Source organism: Schistocerca piceifrons, chromosome 1 (assembly GCF_021461385.2).
Source record: "Schistocerca piceifrons isolate TAMUIC-IGC-003096 chromosome 1, iqSchPice1.1, whole genome shotgun sequence".
In the NCBI taxonomy this organism is placed as follows: domain Eukaryota; kingdom Metazoa; phylum Arthropoda; class Insecta; order Orthoptera; family Acrididae; genus Schistocerca; species Schistocerca piceifrons.
This window is the reverse complement of record NC_060138.1, coordinates 495,940,571-495,955,902: the sequence shown is the minus strand read 5'-3', so window position 1 is coordinate 495,955,902 and position 15,332 is coordinate 495,940,571. Positions and strand designations below refer to the sequence as shown.

Genomic DNA, 15,332 nt, shown 5'->3' with positions numbered 1-15,332 from the left:
GGAATTGGTCCGCCTCTACCAATCCATCAGTCACCGAATCTGTTGTTGAGAAGTGTACGAACACTTCGACTGAAATGTGTAGGAGCTCCATCGTGCATGAACCACATGTTGTGTCGTACTTGTAAAGGCACATGTTCTAGCGGCACAGGTAGAGTATCCCGTATGAAATCATGATAACGTGCTCCATTGAGCGTAGGTGGAAGAACATGGGGCCCAATCAAGACACCACCAACAATGCCTGCCCAAACGTTCACAGAAAATCTGTGTTGATGACGTGATCGCACAATTGCGTGTGGACTCTTGTCAGCCCACACATGCTGACTGTGAAAATTTATAATTTGATCACGTTGGAATGAAGCCTCATCCGTAAAGAGAACATTTGCACTGAAATGAGGATTGACACATTGATGGTTGAACCATTCGAAGAAGTGTACCCGTGGAGGCCAATCAGCTGCTGATAGTGCCTGCACACGCTGTCCATGGTACGGAAACAACTGGTTTAACTGTAGCACTCTCCATACAGTGGCGTGTTCAACGTTACCTTGTACAGCAGCAACTTCTCTGACGCTGACATTAGGGTTATGGTCAACTGCACGAAGAATTGCCTCGTCCATTGCAGGGGTTCTCGTCGTTCTAGGTCTACCCCAGTCGCGAGTCATAGGCTGGAATGTTCCGTGCTCCCTAAGACGCCGATCAATTGCTTCGAACGTCTTCCTGTCGGGACACCTTCATACTGGAAATCTGTCTCGATACAAACGTACCGCGCCACGGCTACTGCCCCGTGCTAATCCATACATCAAATGGGCATCTGCCAACTCCGCATTTGTAAACATTGCACTGACTGCAAAACCACGTTCGTGATGAACACTAACCTCTTGATTCTACGTACTAATGTGCTTGATGCTAGTACTGTAGAGCAATGAGTCGCATGTCAACACAAGCACCGAAGTCAACATTACCTTCCTTCAATTGGGCCAACTGGCGGTGAATCGAGGAAGTACAGTACATACTGACGAAACTAAAATGAGCTCTAACATGGAAATTAAGCGTTTCCGGACACATGTCCACGTAACATCTTTTCTGTATTTGTGTGTGAGGAATGTTTCCTGAAAGTTTGGCCATACCTTTTTGTAACACCCTGTATAAGGGCAAGAGCCCCAAAACACTTTCAGAGTAGTTAATGCTTATATAGTGATCATCCTGTGTTTATACTGTGATTTTTGGGTAAATCTGATTCCTGATCTTTCATAAGGAACACATGTACACTGATAGACTATGTAAAGTGAAACAAGACTTAAGGCAGTGCTGAAAGGTGTTACAAGAACTGGGACAGATGTTCAACACTGTAGCGTTCAGTGGCAGTGGATCCACATGCTGTAGTCAACTGCAGAGTATGATTCAGAAATACTTACACATGAGCATATCGCTTTGGGAAGGATCAAATCATACAATTTACCCTCATACATTTAAAGAGATACATTTTCTGGACTTAATGAAGAGTTAGTTAGTTATATATCCCATAAAACATTTGAACTATTGCTCTATCGAAATGATGTGGCATGAGTCAGTTTAGTAGACACACATACACAATTAATGATAACATTAATGAACACATTATTTATAATTCTATGCATGTAATTACACTTAAAAACTACTTTTTTTATAGGCAGCTATATTTTTAAACAAACATTCGTCCAGAGAATAAAAGGAGTTGTCCAAGAGAAATGATTTTAGGCTAGATTTATAACTTCCTTTGCTGTCTGTCAGAGATTTTGTGTTATTGGGCAAATGATCAAAAATATTTTTTTGCTGTATACTGAACTATTTTCTTAGCCACTGACAGATGTATTAATAATCGGTAATAAAGGTCGCCTCTTCTAATGTTGTAGGCATGGACATCACTATTCTTCTCACACTATAAGTAGTGGAACAACAAGGATATCACCCTACTCTCCATTGTTGACAAATTTTTTCAAGATGGTGGATCCAAGATGGCGGCGATAGGAATGGCAATGTCACTATGATGTCATGATGGGAAGTTCAAATTTTGGTGGGGAAAAAGGTCCCTTGGTCTGCCTCCAATAACCCAAGAAAATGGCGGGAAAAAATGTCACTTGGGCTACCTCTACTAACGTAAGTCATCCGACCACCACCACTTCCTAGAAATTGGTGGGGAAAGGACTCAGACTATGCTGGGCTGCTGGATAGGATGGACGTAAGTCTTTAATTTGCATGCAGTGTTCATTTAAACAATTTGAGGCAGTAGCTCCATCCAGTATGTGGATGCTATCGATAGGTGGGACTACACTAGGCATGGCCTTCACCTCAATAGGAAAGGGAAGGGAAAACTGTCTGGGTTGATTGCAGAAAACTTAAGGGGGGACACTGTCACAAGTGGTAAAATACCAGTGTCACAGATGTCAGAGGGATGCCTTTTTTACGATAGGGAAGGGGGAAAGAAAACGAGTTTTAAGAGAGATTAGCAGACACACTCAGTTTGAGAAAACAGATGAACAGGAGTCAGATTTTAGCATACAGCCTCCATTTAAACAATGTTTAACAGAAAGTAATCAGAAACTGCCAGTTCATCTTCGTCAAAGCAGTTATAATCCCATTAGTATGCAGTATCAGTTAACTTTATTACATGAGAACATTCCGGGACTCAGAAATAAAGTTGATGAACTACTCATTTGTATTGATCAAATGAATTCATCTAACCAAATTGATATTATCTGCCTCTCTGAACATCAAGTAACCACTGGTATAGATATGTTAGACATTTCAGGATTTAAGCTAGCTTCCTACTTCTGCAGAGTATATATGGATGGAGGAGGAGTTGCCACATTTATTAAAAACAGCCATAAAGTCAAGAACATTGACATTAATGAATTATGTTTAGAGCAGCATCTAGAAGCATATGCAACAGAAGGAGAGTTCCATAACAGATCCTATATAATAGTAACTATCTACTGAGCACCTGCAGGAAATTATAATCTACTCATAAATCATCTAGAAGCTCTTTTGGGTTATTTTACAGGAATAAACAAACAAATTTTGATTGCTGGTGACTTTAATACAGATTTTCTAATGCAATCTTCCAGTAAACATTTACTACAGTTAGTAATGTTGTCTTTCAATCTAACTCACACTGTAAACTTTCCAACTAGGATCACTAAATCCTCAAGGACAGCCATTGATAACATTTTTATAGGCAAATCAAATGAACAAAATCATATAATAAAACCTGTTAGAAATGGACTATCAGATCATGACATGCAGCTCCTAGTTTTAGATGTAAATTCTAAACAGATTATCAAGACTGCTAAATCTGAGTGCAGGAGAGTAGTCAGTCAACCAAACATTGAGTGTTTTACAAAACTGCTCAAAGATATGAACTGGAAAGATGTTTATAGTGCTCATGGCATGAATGAAAAATATAACACATTCATGAACAATGTCAGTACCATGTTTGGAAACTGTTTTCCTCTAAAAGTTACCCAAATTTAACAGAAGTCTATAATAAAACCATGGATTACACAAGGAATAAGGATTTCCTGTAAGACAAAAAGGAAAATGTATCTGTCGACCAAGAATAGCTCCAATGCTCACGATTTTGCTAAATACAAGGAATACTGTAAAATATTTAAAAAAGTAATTCAGATATCTAAATAAATGCACTATGAAAGGAAGATAGCAATGTCAGGGAACAAAATAAAAACAATATGGGATATAGTGAAAGAGGAGACTGGTAGAACGAGAAAGGAACAAGAGCAAATAGCAATAAGGGTAGATGACACATTAGTAACCATTGGGCATAGTGTGGCAAATCTATTTAACAAGTACTTTATATCCGTTACTGATAGAATGGGATTGTCAGGATCAGTAAATAGCCCTTGAATATCTGAAACTAACCTTTACAAATAGCTTGAGGTACATGAATATGTCACTCATTTCACCAAAAGAAATAACTTCCATAATAAAATCTTTAAAAACAAAGCATTCAGTTGGTTATGATGAAATATCAACAAAGTTAATCAAGGCATGTTCTTGTAAATTTAGTACTATTCTAAGGTACTTGTGTAACAAATTAATTTTAACTGGGACATATCCTGACTGTATAAAATATGCAGATGTTAAGCCACTATTCCAGAAAGGGGATAAAGAGATACCATCAAACTACAGACTGATTTCACTTTTGCCAGCATTCTCAAAAATTTTAGAAAAAGTAATGTACAGACAGCTTCTCAACCATCTGACCACAAATAGCATATTATCGAGAACACAGTTTGGATTTCTGAAAGGTTCTGATATCGAGAAGGCTATTTGCACCTACAGTGAAAATGTACTTAATTCATTAAATAACAAATTACAAGCAGCAGGTATTTTCTGTGATTTAAGGCATTTGATTGTGTGAACCACAACATCCTCTTAAATAAATTAGAATTCTATGGTGTCATGGACAACGCTGAAAAATGGTTCAAGTCATACCTCGCTAACAGGAAACAAAGGGTGTCAGTGCAAGGGATTAGTGAATTAAGTCATCAGTCGTCATCAGAATGGGAAGAAATTACATGTGGTGTCCCACATGGATCCATTTTAGGGCCATTGCTTTTTCTTGTGTACATTAATGATCTCTCATCAGTTACACTGCCAGAAGCAGAGTTCGTTTTGTTTGCAGATGACACAAGTATTGCAATAAATAGTATGTCGAGTGTAGTTCTAGAAATATCTGCTAATGATATTTTCATGAATATTAATAAATGGTTTAAAGCCAACTCACTGACATTAAACTTTGAAAAGACTCACTATATGCAGTTCAGAACTCGTTAGAGGTTTCCACCCAGCATGTGCATAAAGTATGAAGAAGAGCAGATAGAAGAGGTTGACAGTCTTAAATTCCTGGGATTACAACTTGATAATAAATTCAGTTGGGAGGAGCACACCACAGAACTGCAGAAATGCCTCAACAAATCTGTATTTGCAATTCGAGTGTTAGCAGACATAGGCGACATAAAAATGAAAAAGCTTGCATACTTTGCCTACTTTCATTCCATAATAGCATATGGTATAATATTTTGGGCTAACTCTTCAAGTCAAACAAAAGTTTTCAGAGTCCAAAAGCGTGTAATACGTATTATTTGTGGAATAAATTCACGGACGTCCTGTAGAAACCTTCTCAAAGAACTGGGTATACTAACTACTTCCTCTCAGTATATTTACTCCTTAATGAAATTTGTCCTAAATAATATATCTCTTTTTTCCAACAAACAGCTCAGTTCATACATAGGACACCAGGAAAAAAAATGATCTGCACAAGGACTTAAAAGCACTTACTTAAGTTCAAAAAGGGGCCCACTACTCGGGAACACTCCAATAATTTGCCAGCAAACATAAAAAATTTATTTACAAATAAAGATCAGTTTAAAAGGAGCCTGAAAGACTTACTAGTGGCCAACTCCTTCTACTCCATTGACGAATTTTTTAATAGAAACAAGTGATGTATTGTATATACTCATACTATTAGTGTTGTTATTTCAGCTTAAAAAATTATGTATTGTATATACTCATATGATTGGTATTGTTATTTCAGCTTAAAAAAAAAGTTTCGAGTTCCACATCTACGAGGATCTCCTCAGTACAGATCTATGGAACGAAAAACTAATCTAATCTAATCTAACCATGAGGTCTGGAGTCCAACTGACCTTGTACACAGTACTGCCACCAGAGGGCACTGTCATCCCTTCTGTGACGTAGTCCAAAGGATGGATTTCACATAGTACAAAACACTCTCCCCGACATGCTTGGAGTCACGCTACATAGCCTACAGACCTGAATACTACTCGTAAATTATCAAAATAATGCAGCACACTGATGTACAGACACATAAAGAACTCGTAAATTACCGAAATAATGTATTGCACACCTTACAGAGCTACAAACTACTCTTAGATAACCGAAACAATGCATGTAAAACGCTCTGCAGACACGCTCTTTGTCAAAATAATGCATTGCACAGTCTACAGACACGAAAACAACTCGAAAATTGTCAAAATAATACATGTAGAATGCTCTGCAGACACGCTTGCTAATTGTAAATTGTCGAAATAATGCAGTGCATAGCCTACAGACCTGCAAAGTACTCGTAAATCACTGAAGTAATGCGGTACACTGATGTGTAGACACGTAAACAATTTGCAAATTGTCAAAAAATAATGCATGGAAAAGGCTCTGCAAAAGAGCTCATAACACTTAAACAGCCGAAAATAATGCAGTGCAAAACCACTCATTGCACATTAAAAACACATTCGAACTATTGTCAACCGAAATGTATTAGAGGCTCAAAAGCATGCATGTGACGACACTGCCGACCCCGCAAAGGTGATTTGTTGGGTCAGCCGCCGGAAAGATGAACGCAGAGGTGCAAGCTATTGCTCTCATGCCTCTGCCAGATACTGCCAGTAGGTGAAAGTCGCGTCTATTTTCGGGTATACAGTTAGAATTCTTCGTGAGTAATACTGACATCACATGTCTATGTAAATAAGAGCCAAGTCACCCTCAGGACGTTCACGTGTTTACTGTTGCTGGCGTGATGCCTGCCTCCCTGCTGCCCAGTAAAGACCTAATAATTAGCAATTATTGCTGAACGACTCACCATCGTAGGCACAGATAAAAGGTTTTCAATGTTACACTGACGTCACAGGTCGCGCTACAGAAATCTGTTGCAATGCTTCCCAGAATAGCGCATGGTGCATTGTTCCTAGCAATCCTAATGGGACATGTGAGGCGCCTCTGGCTGCCTGCGTGTTTACTGTTACTGACGTCTACCTGCAAGTCCAGCTTAAAGTGAGAAATGTTTGTATAGCGGCTCACTCGCACAGGTGCAACTGAAAGGCTCTCAGTGTTATACTGACGTCACATGTCTATGTAAATACAAGGCAAGTCTACCCACTGGAAATAGTAAAGTGTTACAGCAATAGTTAACAGTCACTTTTGTAGTAGATTTCATGATGTCTCAGGTTGTCTCTATGGATATTCTTGTCCTAACAGGAGCTGTTTTCGAAAATAGCCCAGAATAACACCGATTGCATTCTTCCTGATGGTCCTAATGAGGCAACCCATGTGTCACGTGTTACCCTTCCTGGAAATCGCGACGTCCTGCTTTCAACATATGTCTCAGAAACAGTAAACGTTCACACCACTATGCAGAGGCTCCTACGTCCCAGCACAAAGGATGTCTTGCGAATGAATGGAGCATTGTCAGCGGCTCTTACTGAATTTACCCACCAAATTACTGATGCTGCTGGTGTGAAAGCACTATCCGCCTTTTTCTTTCTTTTGCTGGCGAGACTTTCAGTGGCAAAACTATTTTGTACAGATCGCCATATTGCAGTGGCAGTTAAACCCTGCAAAAGGACCTTCAGATCGTCAAATATAGAAAGGCACTCACTCAATTACACTTCTCTGCCACTGAGAACGGACCATGAATATTAGAGCATGAAACCGATCTCCAACCCAGCAATATTTCCCCGTGTACCACGTCGATGTAGTAAACATACAATTCGTATCCTGCACCATACAAAATCACCCATTTTGCATCATGCATATAGCTATCGAAGGCCAGACACTTGTACATATACTGCAAAGACAGACAGCAGAAGCACATGCATCATACATACACTCCTGGAAATGGAAAAAAGAACACATTGACACCGGTGTGTCAGACCCACCATACTTGCTCCGGACACTGCGAGAGGGCTGTACAAGCAATGATCACACGCACGGCACAGCGGACACACCAGGAACCGCGGTGTTGGCCGTCGAATGGCGCTAGCTGCGCAGCATTTGTGCACCGCCGCCGTCAGTGTCAGCCAGTTTGCCGTGGCATACGGAGCTCCATCGCAGTCTTTAACACTGGTAGCATGCCGCGACAGCGTGGACGTGAACCGTATGTGCAGTTGACGGACTTTGAGCGAGGGCGTATAGTGGGCATGCGGGAGGCCGGGTGGACGTACCGACGAATTGCTCAACACGTGTGGCGTGAGGTCTCCACAGTACATCGATGTTGTCGCCAGTGGTCGGCGGAAGGTGCACGTGCCCGTCGACCTGGGACCGGACCGCAGTGACGCACGGATGCACGCCAAGACCGTAGGATCCTACGCAGTGCCGTAGGGGACCGCACCGCCACTTCCCAGCAAATTAGGGACACTGTTGCTCCTGGGGTATCGGCGAGGACCATTCGCAACCGTCTCCATGAAGCTGGGCTACGGTCCCGCACACTGTTAGGCCGTCTTCCGCTCACGCCCCAACATCGTGCAGCCCGCCTCCAGTGGTGTCGCGACAGGCGTGAATGGAGGGACGAATGGAGACGTGCCGTCTTCAGCGATGAGAGTCACTTCTGCCTTGGTGCCAATGATGGTCGTATGCGTGTTTGGCGCCATGCAGGTGAGCGCCACAATCAGGACTGCATACGACCGAGGCACACAGGGCCAACACCCGGCATCATGGTGTGGGGAGCGATCTCCTACACTGGCCATACACCACTGGTGATCGTCGAGGGGACACTGAATAGTGCACGGTACATCCAAACCGTCATCGAACCCATCGTTCTACCATTCCTAGACCGGCAAGGGAACTTGCTGTTCCAACAGGACAATGCACGTCCGCATGTATCCCGTGCCACCCAACGTGCTCTAGAAGGTGTAAGTCAACTACCCTGGCCAGCAAGATCTCCGGATCTGTCCCCCATTGAGCATGTTTGGGACTGGATGAAGCGTCGTCTCACGCGGTCTGCACGTCCAGCACGAACGCTGGTCCAACTGAGGCGCCAGGTGGAAATGGCATGGCAAGCCGTTCCACAGGACTACATCCAGCATCTCTACGATCGTCTCCATGGGAGAATAGCAGCCTGCATTGCTGCGAAAGGTGGATATACACTGTACTAGTGCCGACATTGTGCATGCTCTGTTGCCTGTGTCTATGTGCCTGTGGTTCTGTCAGTGTGATCATGTGATGTATCTGACCCCAGGAATGTGTCAATAAAGTTTCCCCTTCCTGGGACAATGAATTCACGGTGTTCTTATTTCAATTTCCAGGAGTGTATATTCCTCAATGCACTAGACGTTTCCCACGAGGTCGCGCAGTCATCCAATGCAGCCAATGGTCACACGTCATCTGCTCCCGACTCATGACCATAGCGCCCTCAGTGGAGCAAAGTCACTCTCTGAACTGTTGTAGAAAGTTGGGGTCGGTTCCTGTCGGCACAGAGGCGTTACTCTTTCTGGCCCCGACCTGATTGCTTGCTTACTTTCTACAGCCATCTCCAGACACTGTGATTACATGAACATATGTAATTTGACATGGTTTGCCAGAATATCAAGCCATTTCCACGAGACACTCGTACATATACCGCGAAGGCTGTTGTACAAAGGCTGGGTCGGTTCCCCTTAGTACAAAGACGTCACTACTTCTGGTCCCGACCTGCATGCTTGCTTGTTTTCCACACCAATCCTCAGACTCTGGGATTACAAGAACACATGTATTTTCACATGGTTTGCAAGAATATTATACCATTCACGCGATACTTCTCAATATCAAGCACATAGCAAATTGCATGTATAGCAGTATCACTCATGCAACATAATTCCGAAGATGTAGACTGGAAATTATTTCCCTAGAAACAAGACACTTTAGCAGGTGTAGTGTGCTGTAAACCACTGAGTAACTAGAAACTTATCCCTTCTGCAAAGACCTTTACATTTTGTTTGTTGTTGTGGTCTCAGTCCAGAGGCTGCTTTGATGCAGCTCTAGATGCTACTCTATCCTGAGCAAGCTAATTCATCTCCTAGTACCTACTGCATCCTACAGCCTTCTGAATCTGCTTAGTGTATTCATCTCTTGGTCTCCCTCTAGGACTTTTACCCTCCACAACTCCTTTTCTTCAATGGACGAATGTTTGTTTAAAAATATGGCTGCCTTTTAAAAATGTAGTTTTTGAGTGTAATTACATGCATATAATTATAAATAATGTGTTCATTAATGCTAGCATTAATTTCGTATATGTATCTGTTAAACTGACTCATGCCACATCATTTCGATAGAGGAATAGTTCAAATGTTTTATGGGTTATGTAACTAACTCTTCATTAAGTCCAGAAAATGTATCTCTTTAAATGTATGAGGGAAATTAGTGATCCATTGATGCCTCAGAACATGTCCTGCCAACCGATCCCTTCTTCTAGTCAAGATATGCCACAAATTTCTCTTCTCCCCAATTGTGTTCAATACCACCTCATTAGTTATGTGGTCTACCCATCTAATCTTCAGCATTCTTCTGTAGCACCACATTTCGAAAGCTTCTATTCTCTTCTTGTCTAAACTACTTATAGCCCATGTTTCACTTCGATACATGGCTACACTCCACACAAATACTTTCAGAAACGACTTCCTGACATTTAAATCTATACTCGATGTTAACAAATTTCTCTTCTTCATAAACGCTTTCCTTGTCATTGCCAGTCTACATTTTATATCCTCTCTACTTTGACCATCATCAGTTATTTTGCTCCCCAAATAGCAAAACATATTTAATACTTTAAGTGTCTCATTTCCTAATCCAATTCCCTCAGCATCACCCAATGTAATTCGACTACATTCCATTATCCTCGTTTTACTTTTGTTGATATCCATATTATTTCCACATTTCAAGACACTGTCCATTCTGTTTAACTGCTCTCCCAGGTCCTTTGCTGTCTCTGACAGAATTACAACGTCATCGGCGAACCTCAAAGTTTTTAGTTCTTCTCCATGGATTTTAATTCTTACTCCGAATTTTTCTTTTGTTTCCTTTACTGCTTGAACCGCTTGAGATGGCACAGTGGTTCAAAATGGCTCTGAGCACTATGGGACTTAACGTCTATGGTCATCAGTCCCCTAGAACTTAGAACTAGTTAAACCTAACTAACCTAAGGACAGCACACAACACCCAGCCATCACGAGCCAGAGAAAATCCCTGACCCCGCCGGGAATCGAACCCGGGAACCCGGGCGTGGGAGGCGAGAACGCTACCCCACGACCACGAGATGCGGGCGATGGCACAGTGCATAGCACATTGGACTCACATTATGGAGGACGACAGTTCAAACCTGCATCCAGCCGTCCTGATTTAGGTTTTCCATGATTCCCCTAAATTGCTTCAGCAAATGCCAGGATGGATCCTTTGAAAGGGCATGGCCGACTTTCTTCCCCATCCTTCCTTAATCCGCTGGTACTGTTGACCTCCATGTTTGGTCCCCTCCTCCAAATCAACCAACCAACCTACCTACCAAGACTAATTAAAGAAGTAAATTATAAAAGCAGACTAAAATCTAGATGTGTAACTGCTATCCTTCTGACATGTCACGAATGGATGCTGAAGCCTTAATGAGTTGTGTAGTTGGCTGTTCAGAAGAACTGAAAACTGTAAACTGCCTGAACTTACACTTACAGTTAAAACTCTAGATTAAACTTCTTAAATAGAAAAATATGTACGAAATTTAACAAATATACTACTATGAAGACACAAGAAAAGCTACTTACATAAGCTGCCACTGTGGAGATTTGTAACAGACGACAGCAGGGGTTCTTAAAACACTACAGAATTTTTGTAGTAAGCAAGTAACATCATATCTTGATTAATATGGCCTTTATATAAATTTTGTTTTTCCATTTACATAAGATTTTAATTCTCTTAGTTATACATACCTTACTTGTTTTTTTTTTTATTTTCTGAATTCTTTTTCTGAAAAGCTATTTTCAGATATTCGCACAAATTTAGTACTGAATCTATTATTAGAATCTCTTTCTGTATATATACCTCATTCTATGCCTTGGCCTTAAACTTACTACACAGACATTGTACCGTATTCTCATTAATAGGCCTCACTGCTTTGTATCAACATACCTCAAAGCTGTAAGGTGCGGTACTGCTTATTTCCACTAATTGTGCATCACTATTAGACAGTCTCCTAACAGTTGCATACATATTAATTGTTTCAGCCTGAGAACTGACTATTAAAATGTTATCAATCGGGGTCATACTATCTTGCTGCACACGAGTTAGAAAATTAACTGTTGAAATTAGATCGAAACACCTAAATAATGATCCAGATCATATTCTGTCTGTATCTTTTAAGAAATTTACACTGAAATCTTCACAAAGTACAAAATATTTCTCCTTTTCTGACAGCTCGCTTAATAATGCATCTAGATTTCTCATATGTAGCTGAAAGTTTTCTAGAGTGGATATGTAGGCTGTTACAATTTCCAGAGAAGTACTCTGTCATAACAGTTCACTTGCACACGCTTTTGGTTTCTTATAAACATTAAATAATTTTTTAAATTTTTTGATGAGGGAAACTTTTAGATAGGTTACAGCTTCTTTTTCCATGTTAATTCTACGCAAAATGATGCTAGTCTACAATTCTTGATATTGAACTTCTCCATCTCTGCATTTAGTATTTATGTGATGAACAGAGAGTCATAGAACAGTAATTGGGCAAATAGACCACCACCCTTCTCTCCATTGTTGATAGATTTATTCAATATGACGGATCCAAGATGGCGGCCACAGACGTGGCAACGTCACAGTGACATCATGGCAGGAAATTCAAATTTTGGCGGGAAAATAGGTCGCTTGGGTTACCTCCACTAACCTAACTTCAGCAACCTCCCTACCCCTCCCTTCCCCCTTCATCCACAAGCATCCCGGATCTGGAAATTAGCTGGGAAAGGACTCAGTCTGTGCTGGACAGGATGGATGTAAGTCTTTATTTCGTATACATTGTGTATTTAAACAATTAGAGTTGTCCATCCACTGTGTTCACCATGAGGTCCAGGCACCACCTGATCTATTCCAAAGCACCACTACCAGAGAGCGCCATTGCCCTTCACCACCCGTCCTGTGACATAATAAAAGATGGTAGTATGTGGAAAAATGGTGGGAAATTCGCTCAGTCTGTGTGTAGGTGCTGGACTGCGAGGATGGACATAATGGTTTACTGTGTGTATTATGTTTTCAATGGATGAGATTTCTGTGTTGGAGAAAGAGAAGATTAATGGGTACAATAGCTGCAATCATGCAGCCGACAACTGTGTCGATAACCACCTCCACGATGGCTTGGAAAGCAATGATATTTGGTGAATGTATAAAGAAGAAGAATACGCTTCATCAAATAATAAAGATGCATCAGGATGGGTCTAAGTTATACTTTGCAACTTATGCTGATAATAGCATGTGCTGTAATTGTAGATCATTCGATAAAACTTCGGTCAGTCTTCTGAAGTACAATAGGCAAGGCGTTCACGCCAGAGTCTCTGGTCTGCTGGAGGAGAAGCCAAGCGCTGGGCACATGGTACCACCACGTGGTAGCCGCCGGGGCGGCCGCATGCTAAGCACACCCTGTCTCATTTGAAATACCCACAGCCTTCCTCCTTCCCATCCCTGGCGCACAAATACCCTTTGTCGTTGAACATGAACTGCTTTGGGAGTTATTAAATCTGGTGTTTAAGCAGTATGTGGAATACTGCCATATACATTACTTGAAGATGTCACAGGAACTAAATATACCACTGCACAAAGAGAGAGAAAGAGAGCTTTAGCAGATGGTGCAAAAATATTTAAATAATTCGCTACTTAAATACACATTTTATTCCAACGATAATCACCACCACTACACTTGAACATGGACTCCAAAAAGGATTGCAGCACACTTGTGAACCCACCCCTGAGACACTTCATGCGCTTTTGGGGGTAGTACCACAGCCTTCCCTTGTCTTTGAGCACAGGTTGCTTCATAAGTTATTAAATACAGCTGGACATTACTATAAATACAGTTTCAAAAAAGATCGCTGGACAGTAGTGTGCTTCAATTTTGCAATGTATGCTGCCACCCTCAAACACAGACTCTAAAAAGATCGTAGGAAGCTTGCGAAACAACCCAGAGATATATTGCAAAATTTTGTGAGAAACAGATCCTGAAACCGATATCAGGCACGATACATGATTTTACAAGCCAAACGATGATTTTTGGAAGACGAAATAAATGTCTCTGTAACTCTATAGAGGACGGTCACCACTTTTCGAGTTTTCGCTGCTTCTTTGAAGGCACTATCAGAGAAAGAGAGAGAGAGACATTTCTGAGTCCTACAGCTGGTGTGTTGTTCATCATCATTCTTAAATGGTGAGTGCACTTAGTTTATATTTTCTGGTGGAGTGAGGGACGTTATTTTCCTCACTTCTTGAAGCCCACACTTGCGTGTGTAAAGATGGGACAATCAGAACAATTACACAAACAGCATTCGAGGAACTGTCCCACAGACGAGAAATATACCTGGAATTCTGGATGAATGTTTGATGCCCTTCAGCTGCTGATCTGGTGATGTTCTAAAGTCACAATGGCAGGTGAGGGACAGCATACTGACAGTCTGAAGGACGGGAGTATGGACAGCTTGGTCTTGTCTCTGAACACTCAAACACAGAAAACATTACATGACTCTCAGATGTCACAGAAATTGCCAAACATATCTAACCCTATCTTCTTCAAATCAGTCTGCAGAGGCTCCTATGCCCTCACATAGGATGACATCATGGAACTTCTTGTGAATGGAGCATTCTGGTTGTTTCTTACTGAATTTACCTGCAAAACTGCTGCTGCTGCCAGTGGAGGAGCACTGTCCGCCATTTTCTCTCCCAACTCGCAGCACTACATTTTTCCCCTGAGGAAGAGAGATGTAATCTTTTTACAAACCATCAGACATTAAAAACACGATCCTAACTTCTGTGTTACTGAAGCTCTACATTAAAAGTAGTCTTGTATCTACAGGTGCATATAGTTATCGCTAACAATATCCATGTTAAGAAATATACAAGCTTTATAAATCCAGGTATGGTATCAGTCCCAAATGAAATGATCCTTCACACAAATGCCATGACACTGCCTATAGATAGTGATTGCAGAGTGTGTATTAACAGACTGAAAGTGTACTTGCACGTTACTGGCAGTGTAAGATTATAATAAAACCATCGAATTTAGAATGTGACTTGGATAAGGAACTTGGCATTAAGCCAGTATTTGCAACTACCTCATGCTGCTGCTAGATACTTATCATGCTAACAAACAGTATATGTAATGTATCCTACCACAATGCAATGTCACAGGTTCTGTAATTGATCCACTGGGTTATAGGTGAAAGAGGTGGGTGTGCTATGCGATGAATCACTTTTTTATTTAAAAAAAAAAGCTCCACTAGATTGAGGTTGTATGAAATGTACAAAATCCTATGGCTTTTCAGATCTAT

The 15,332-nt window shown here is 41.2% G+C and overlaps 1 protein-coding gene across 1 annotated transcript in view; it reads right to left on the bottom strand.

The window, feature by feature from the left end:
• LOC124741615 (glucose dehydrogenase [FAD, quinone]-like) overlaps positions 1-15,332 on the bottom strand; it is a 96,709-nt gene that overhangs the window by 2,728 nt on the left and 78,649 nt on the right. The gene's annotated exons all lie outside the window — the stretch shown is intronic.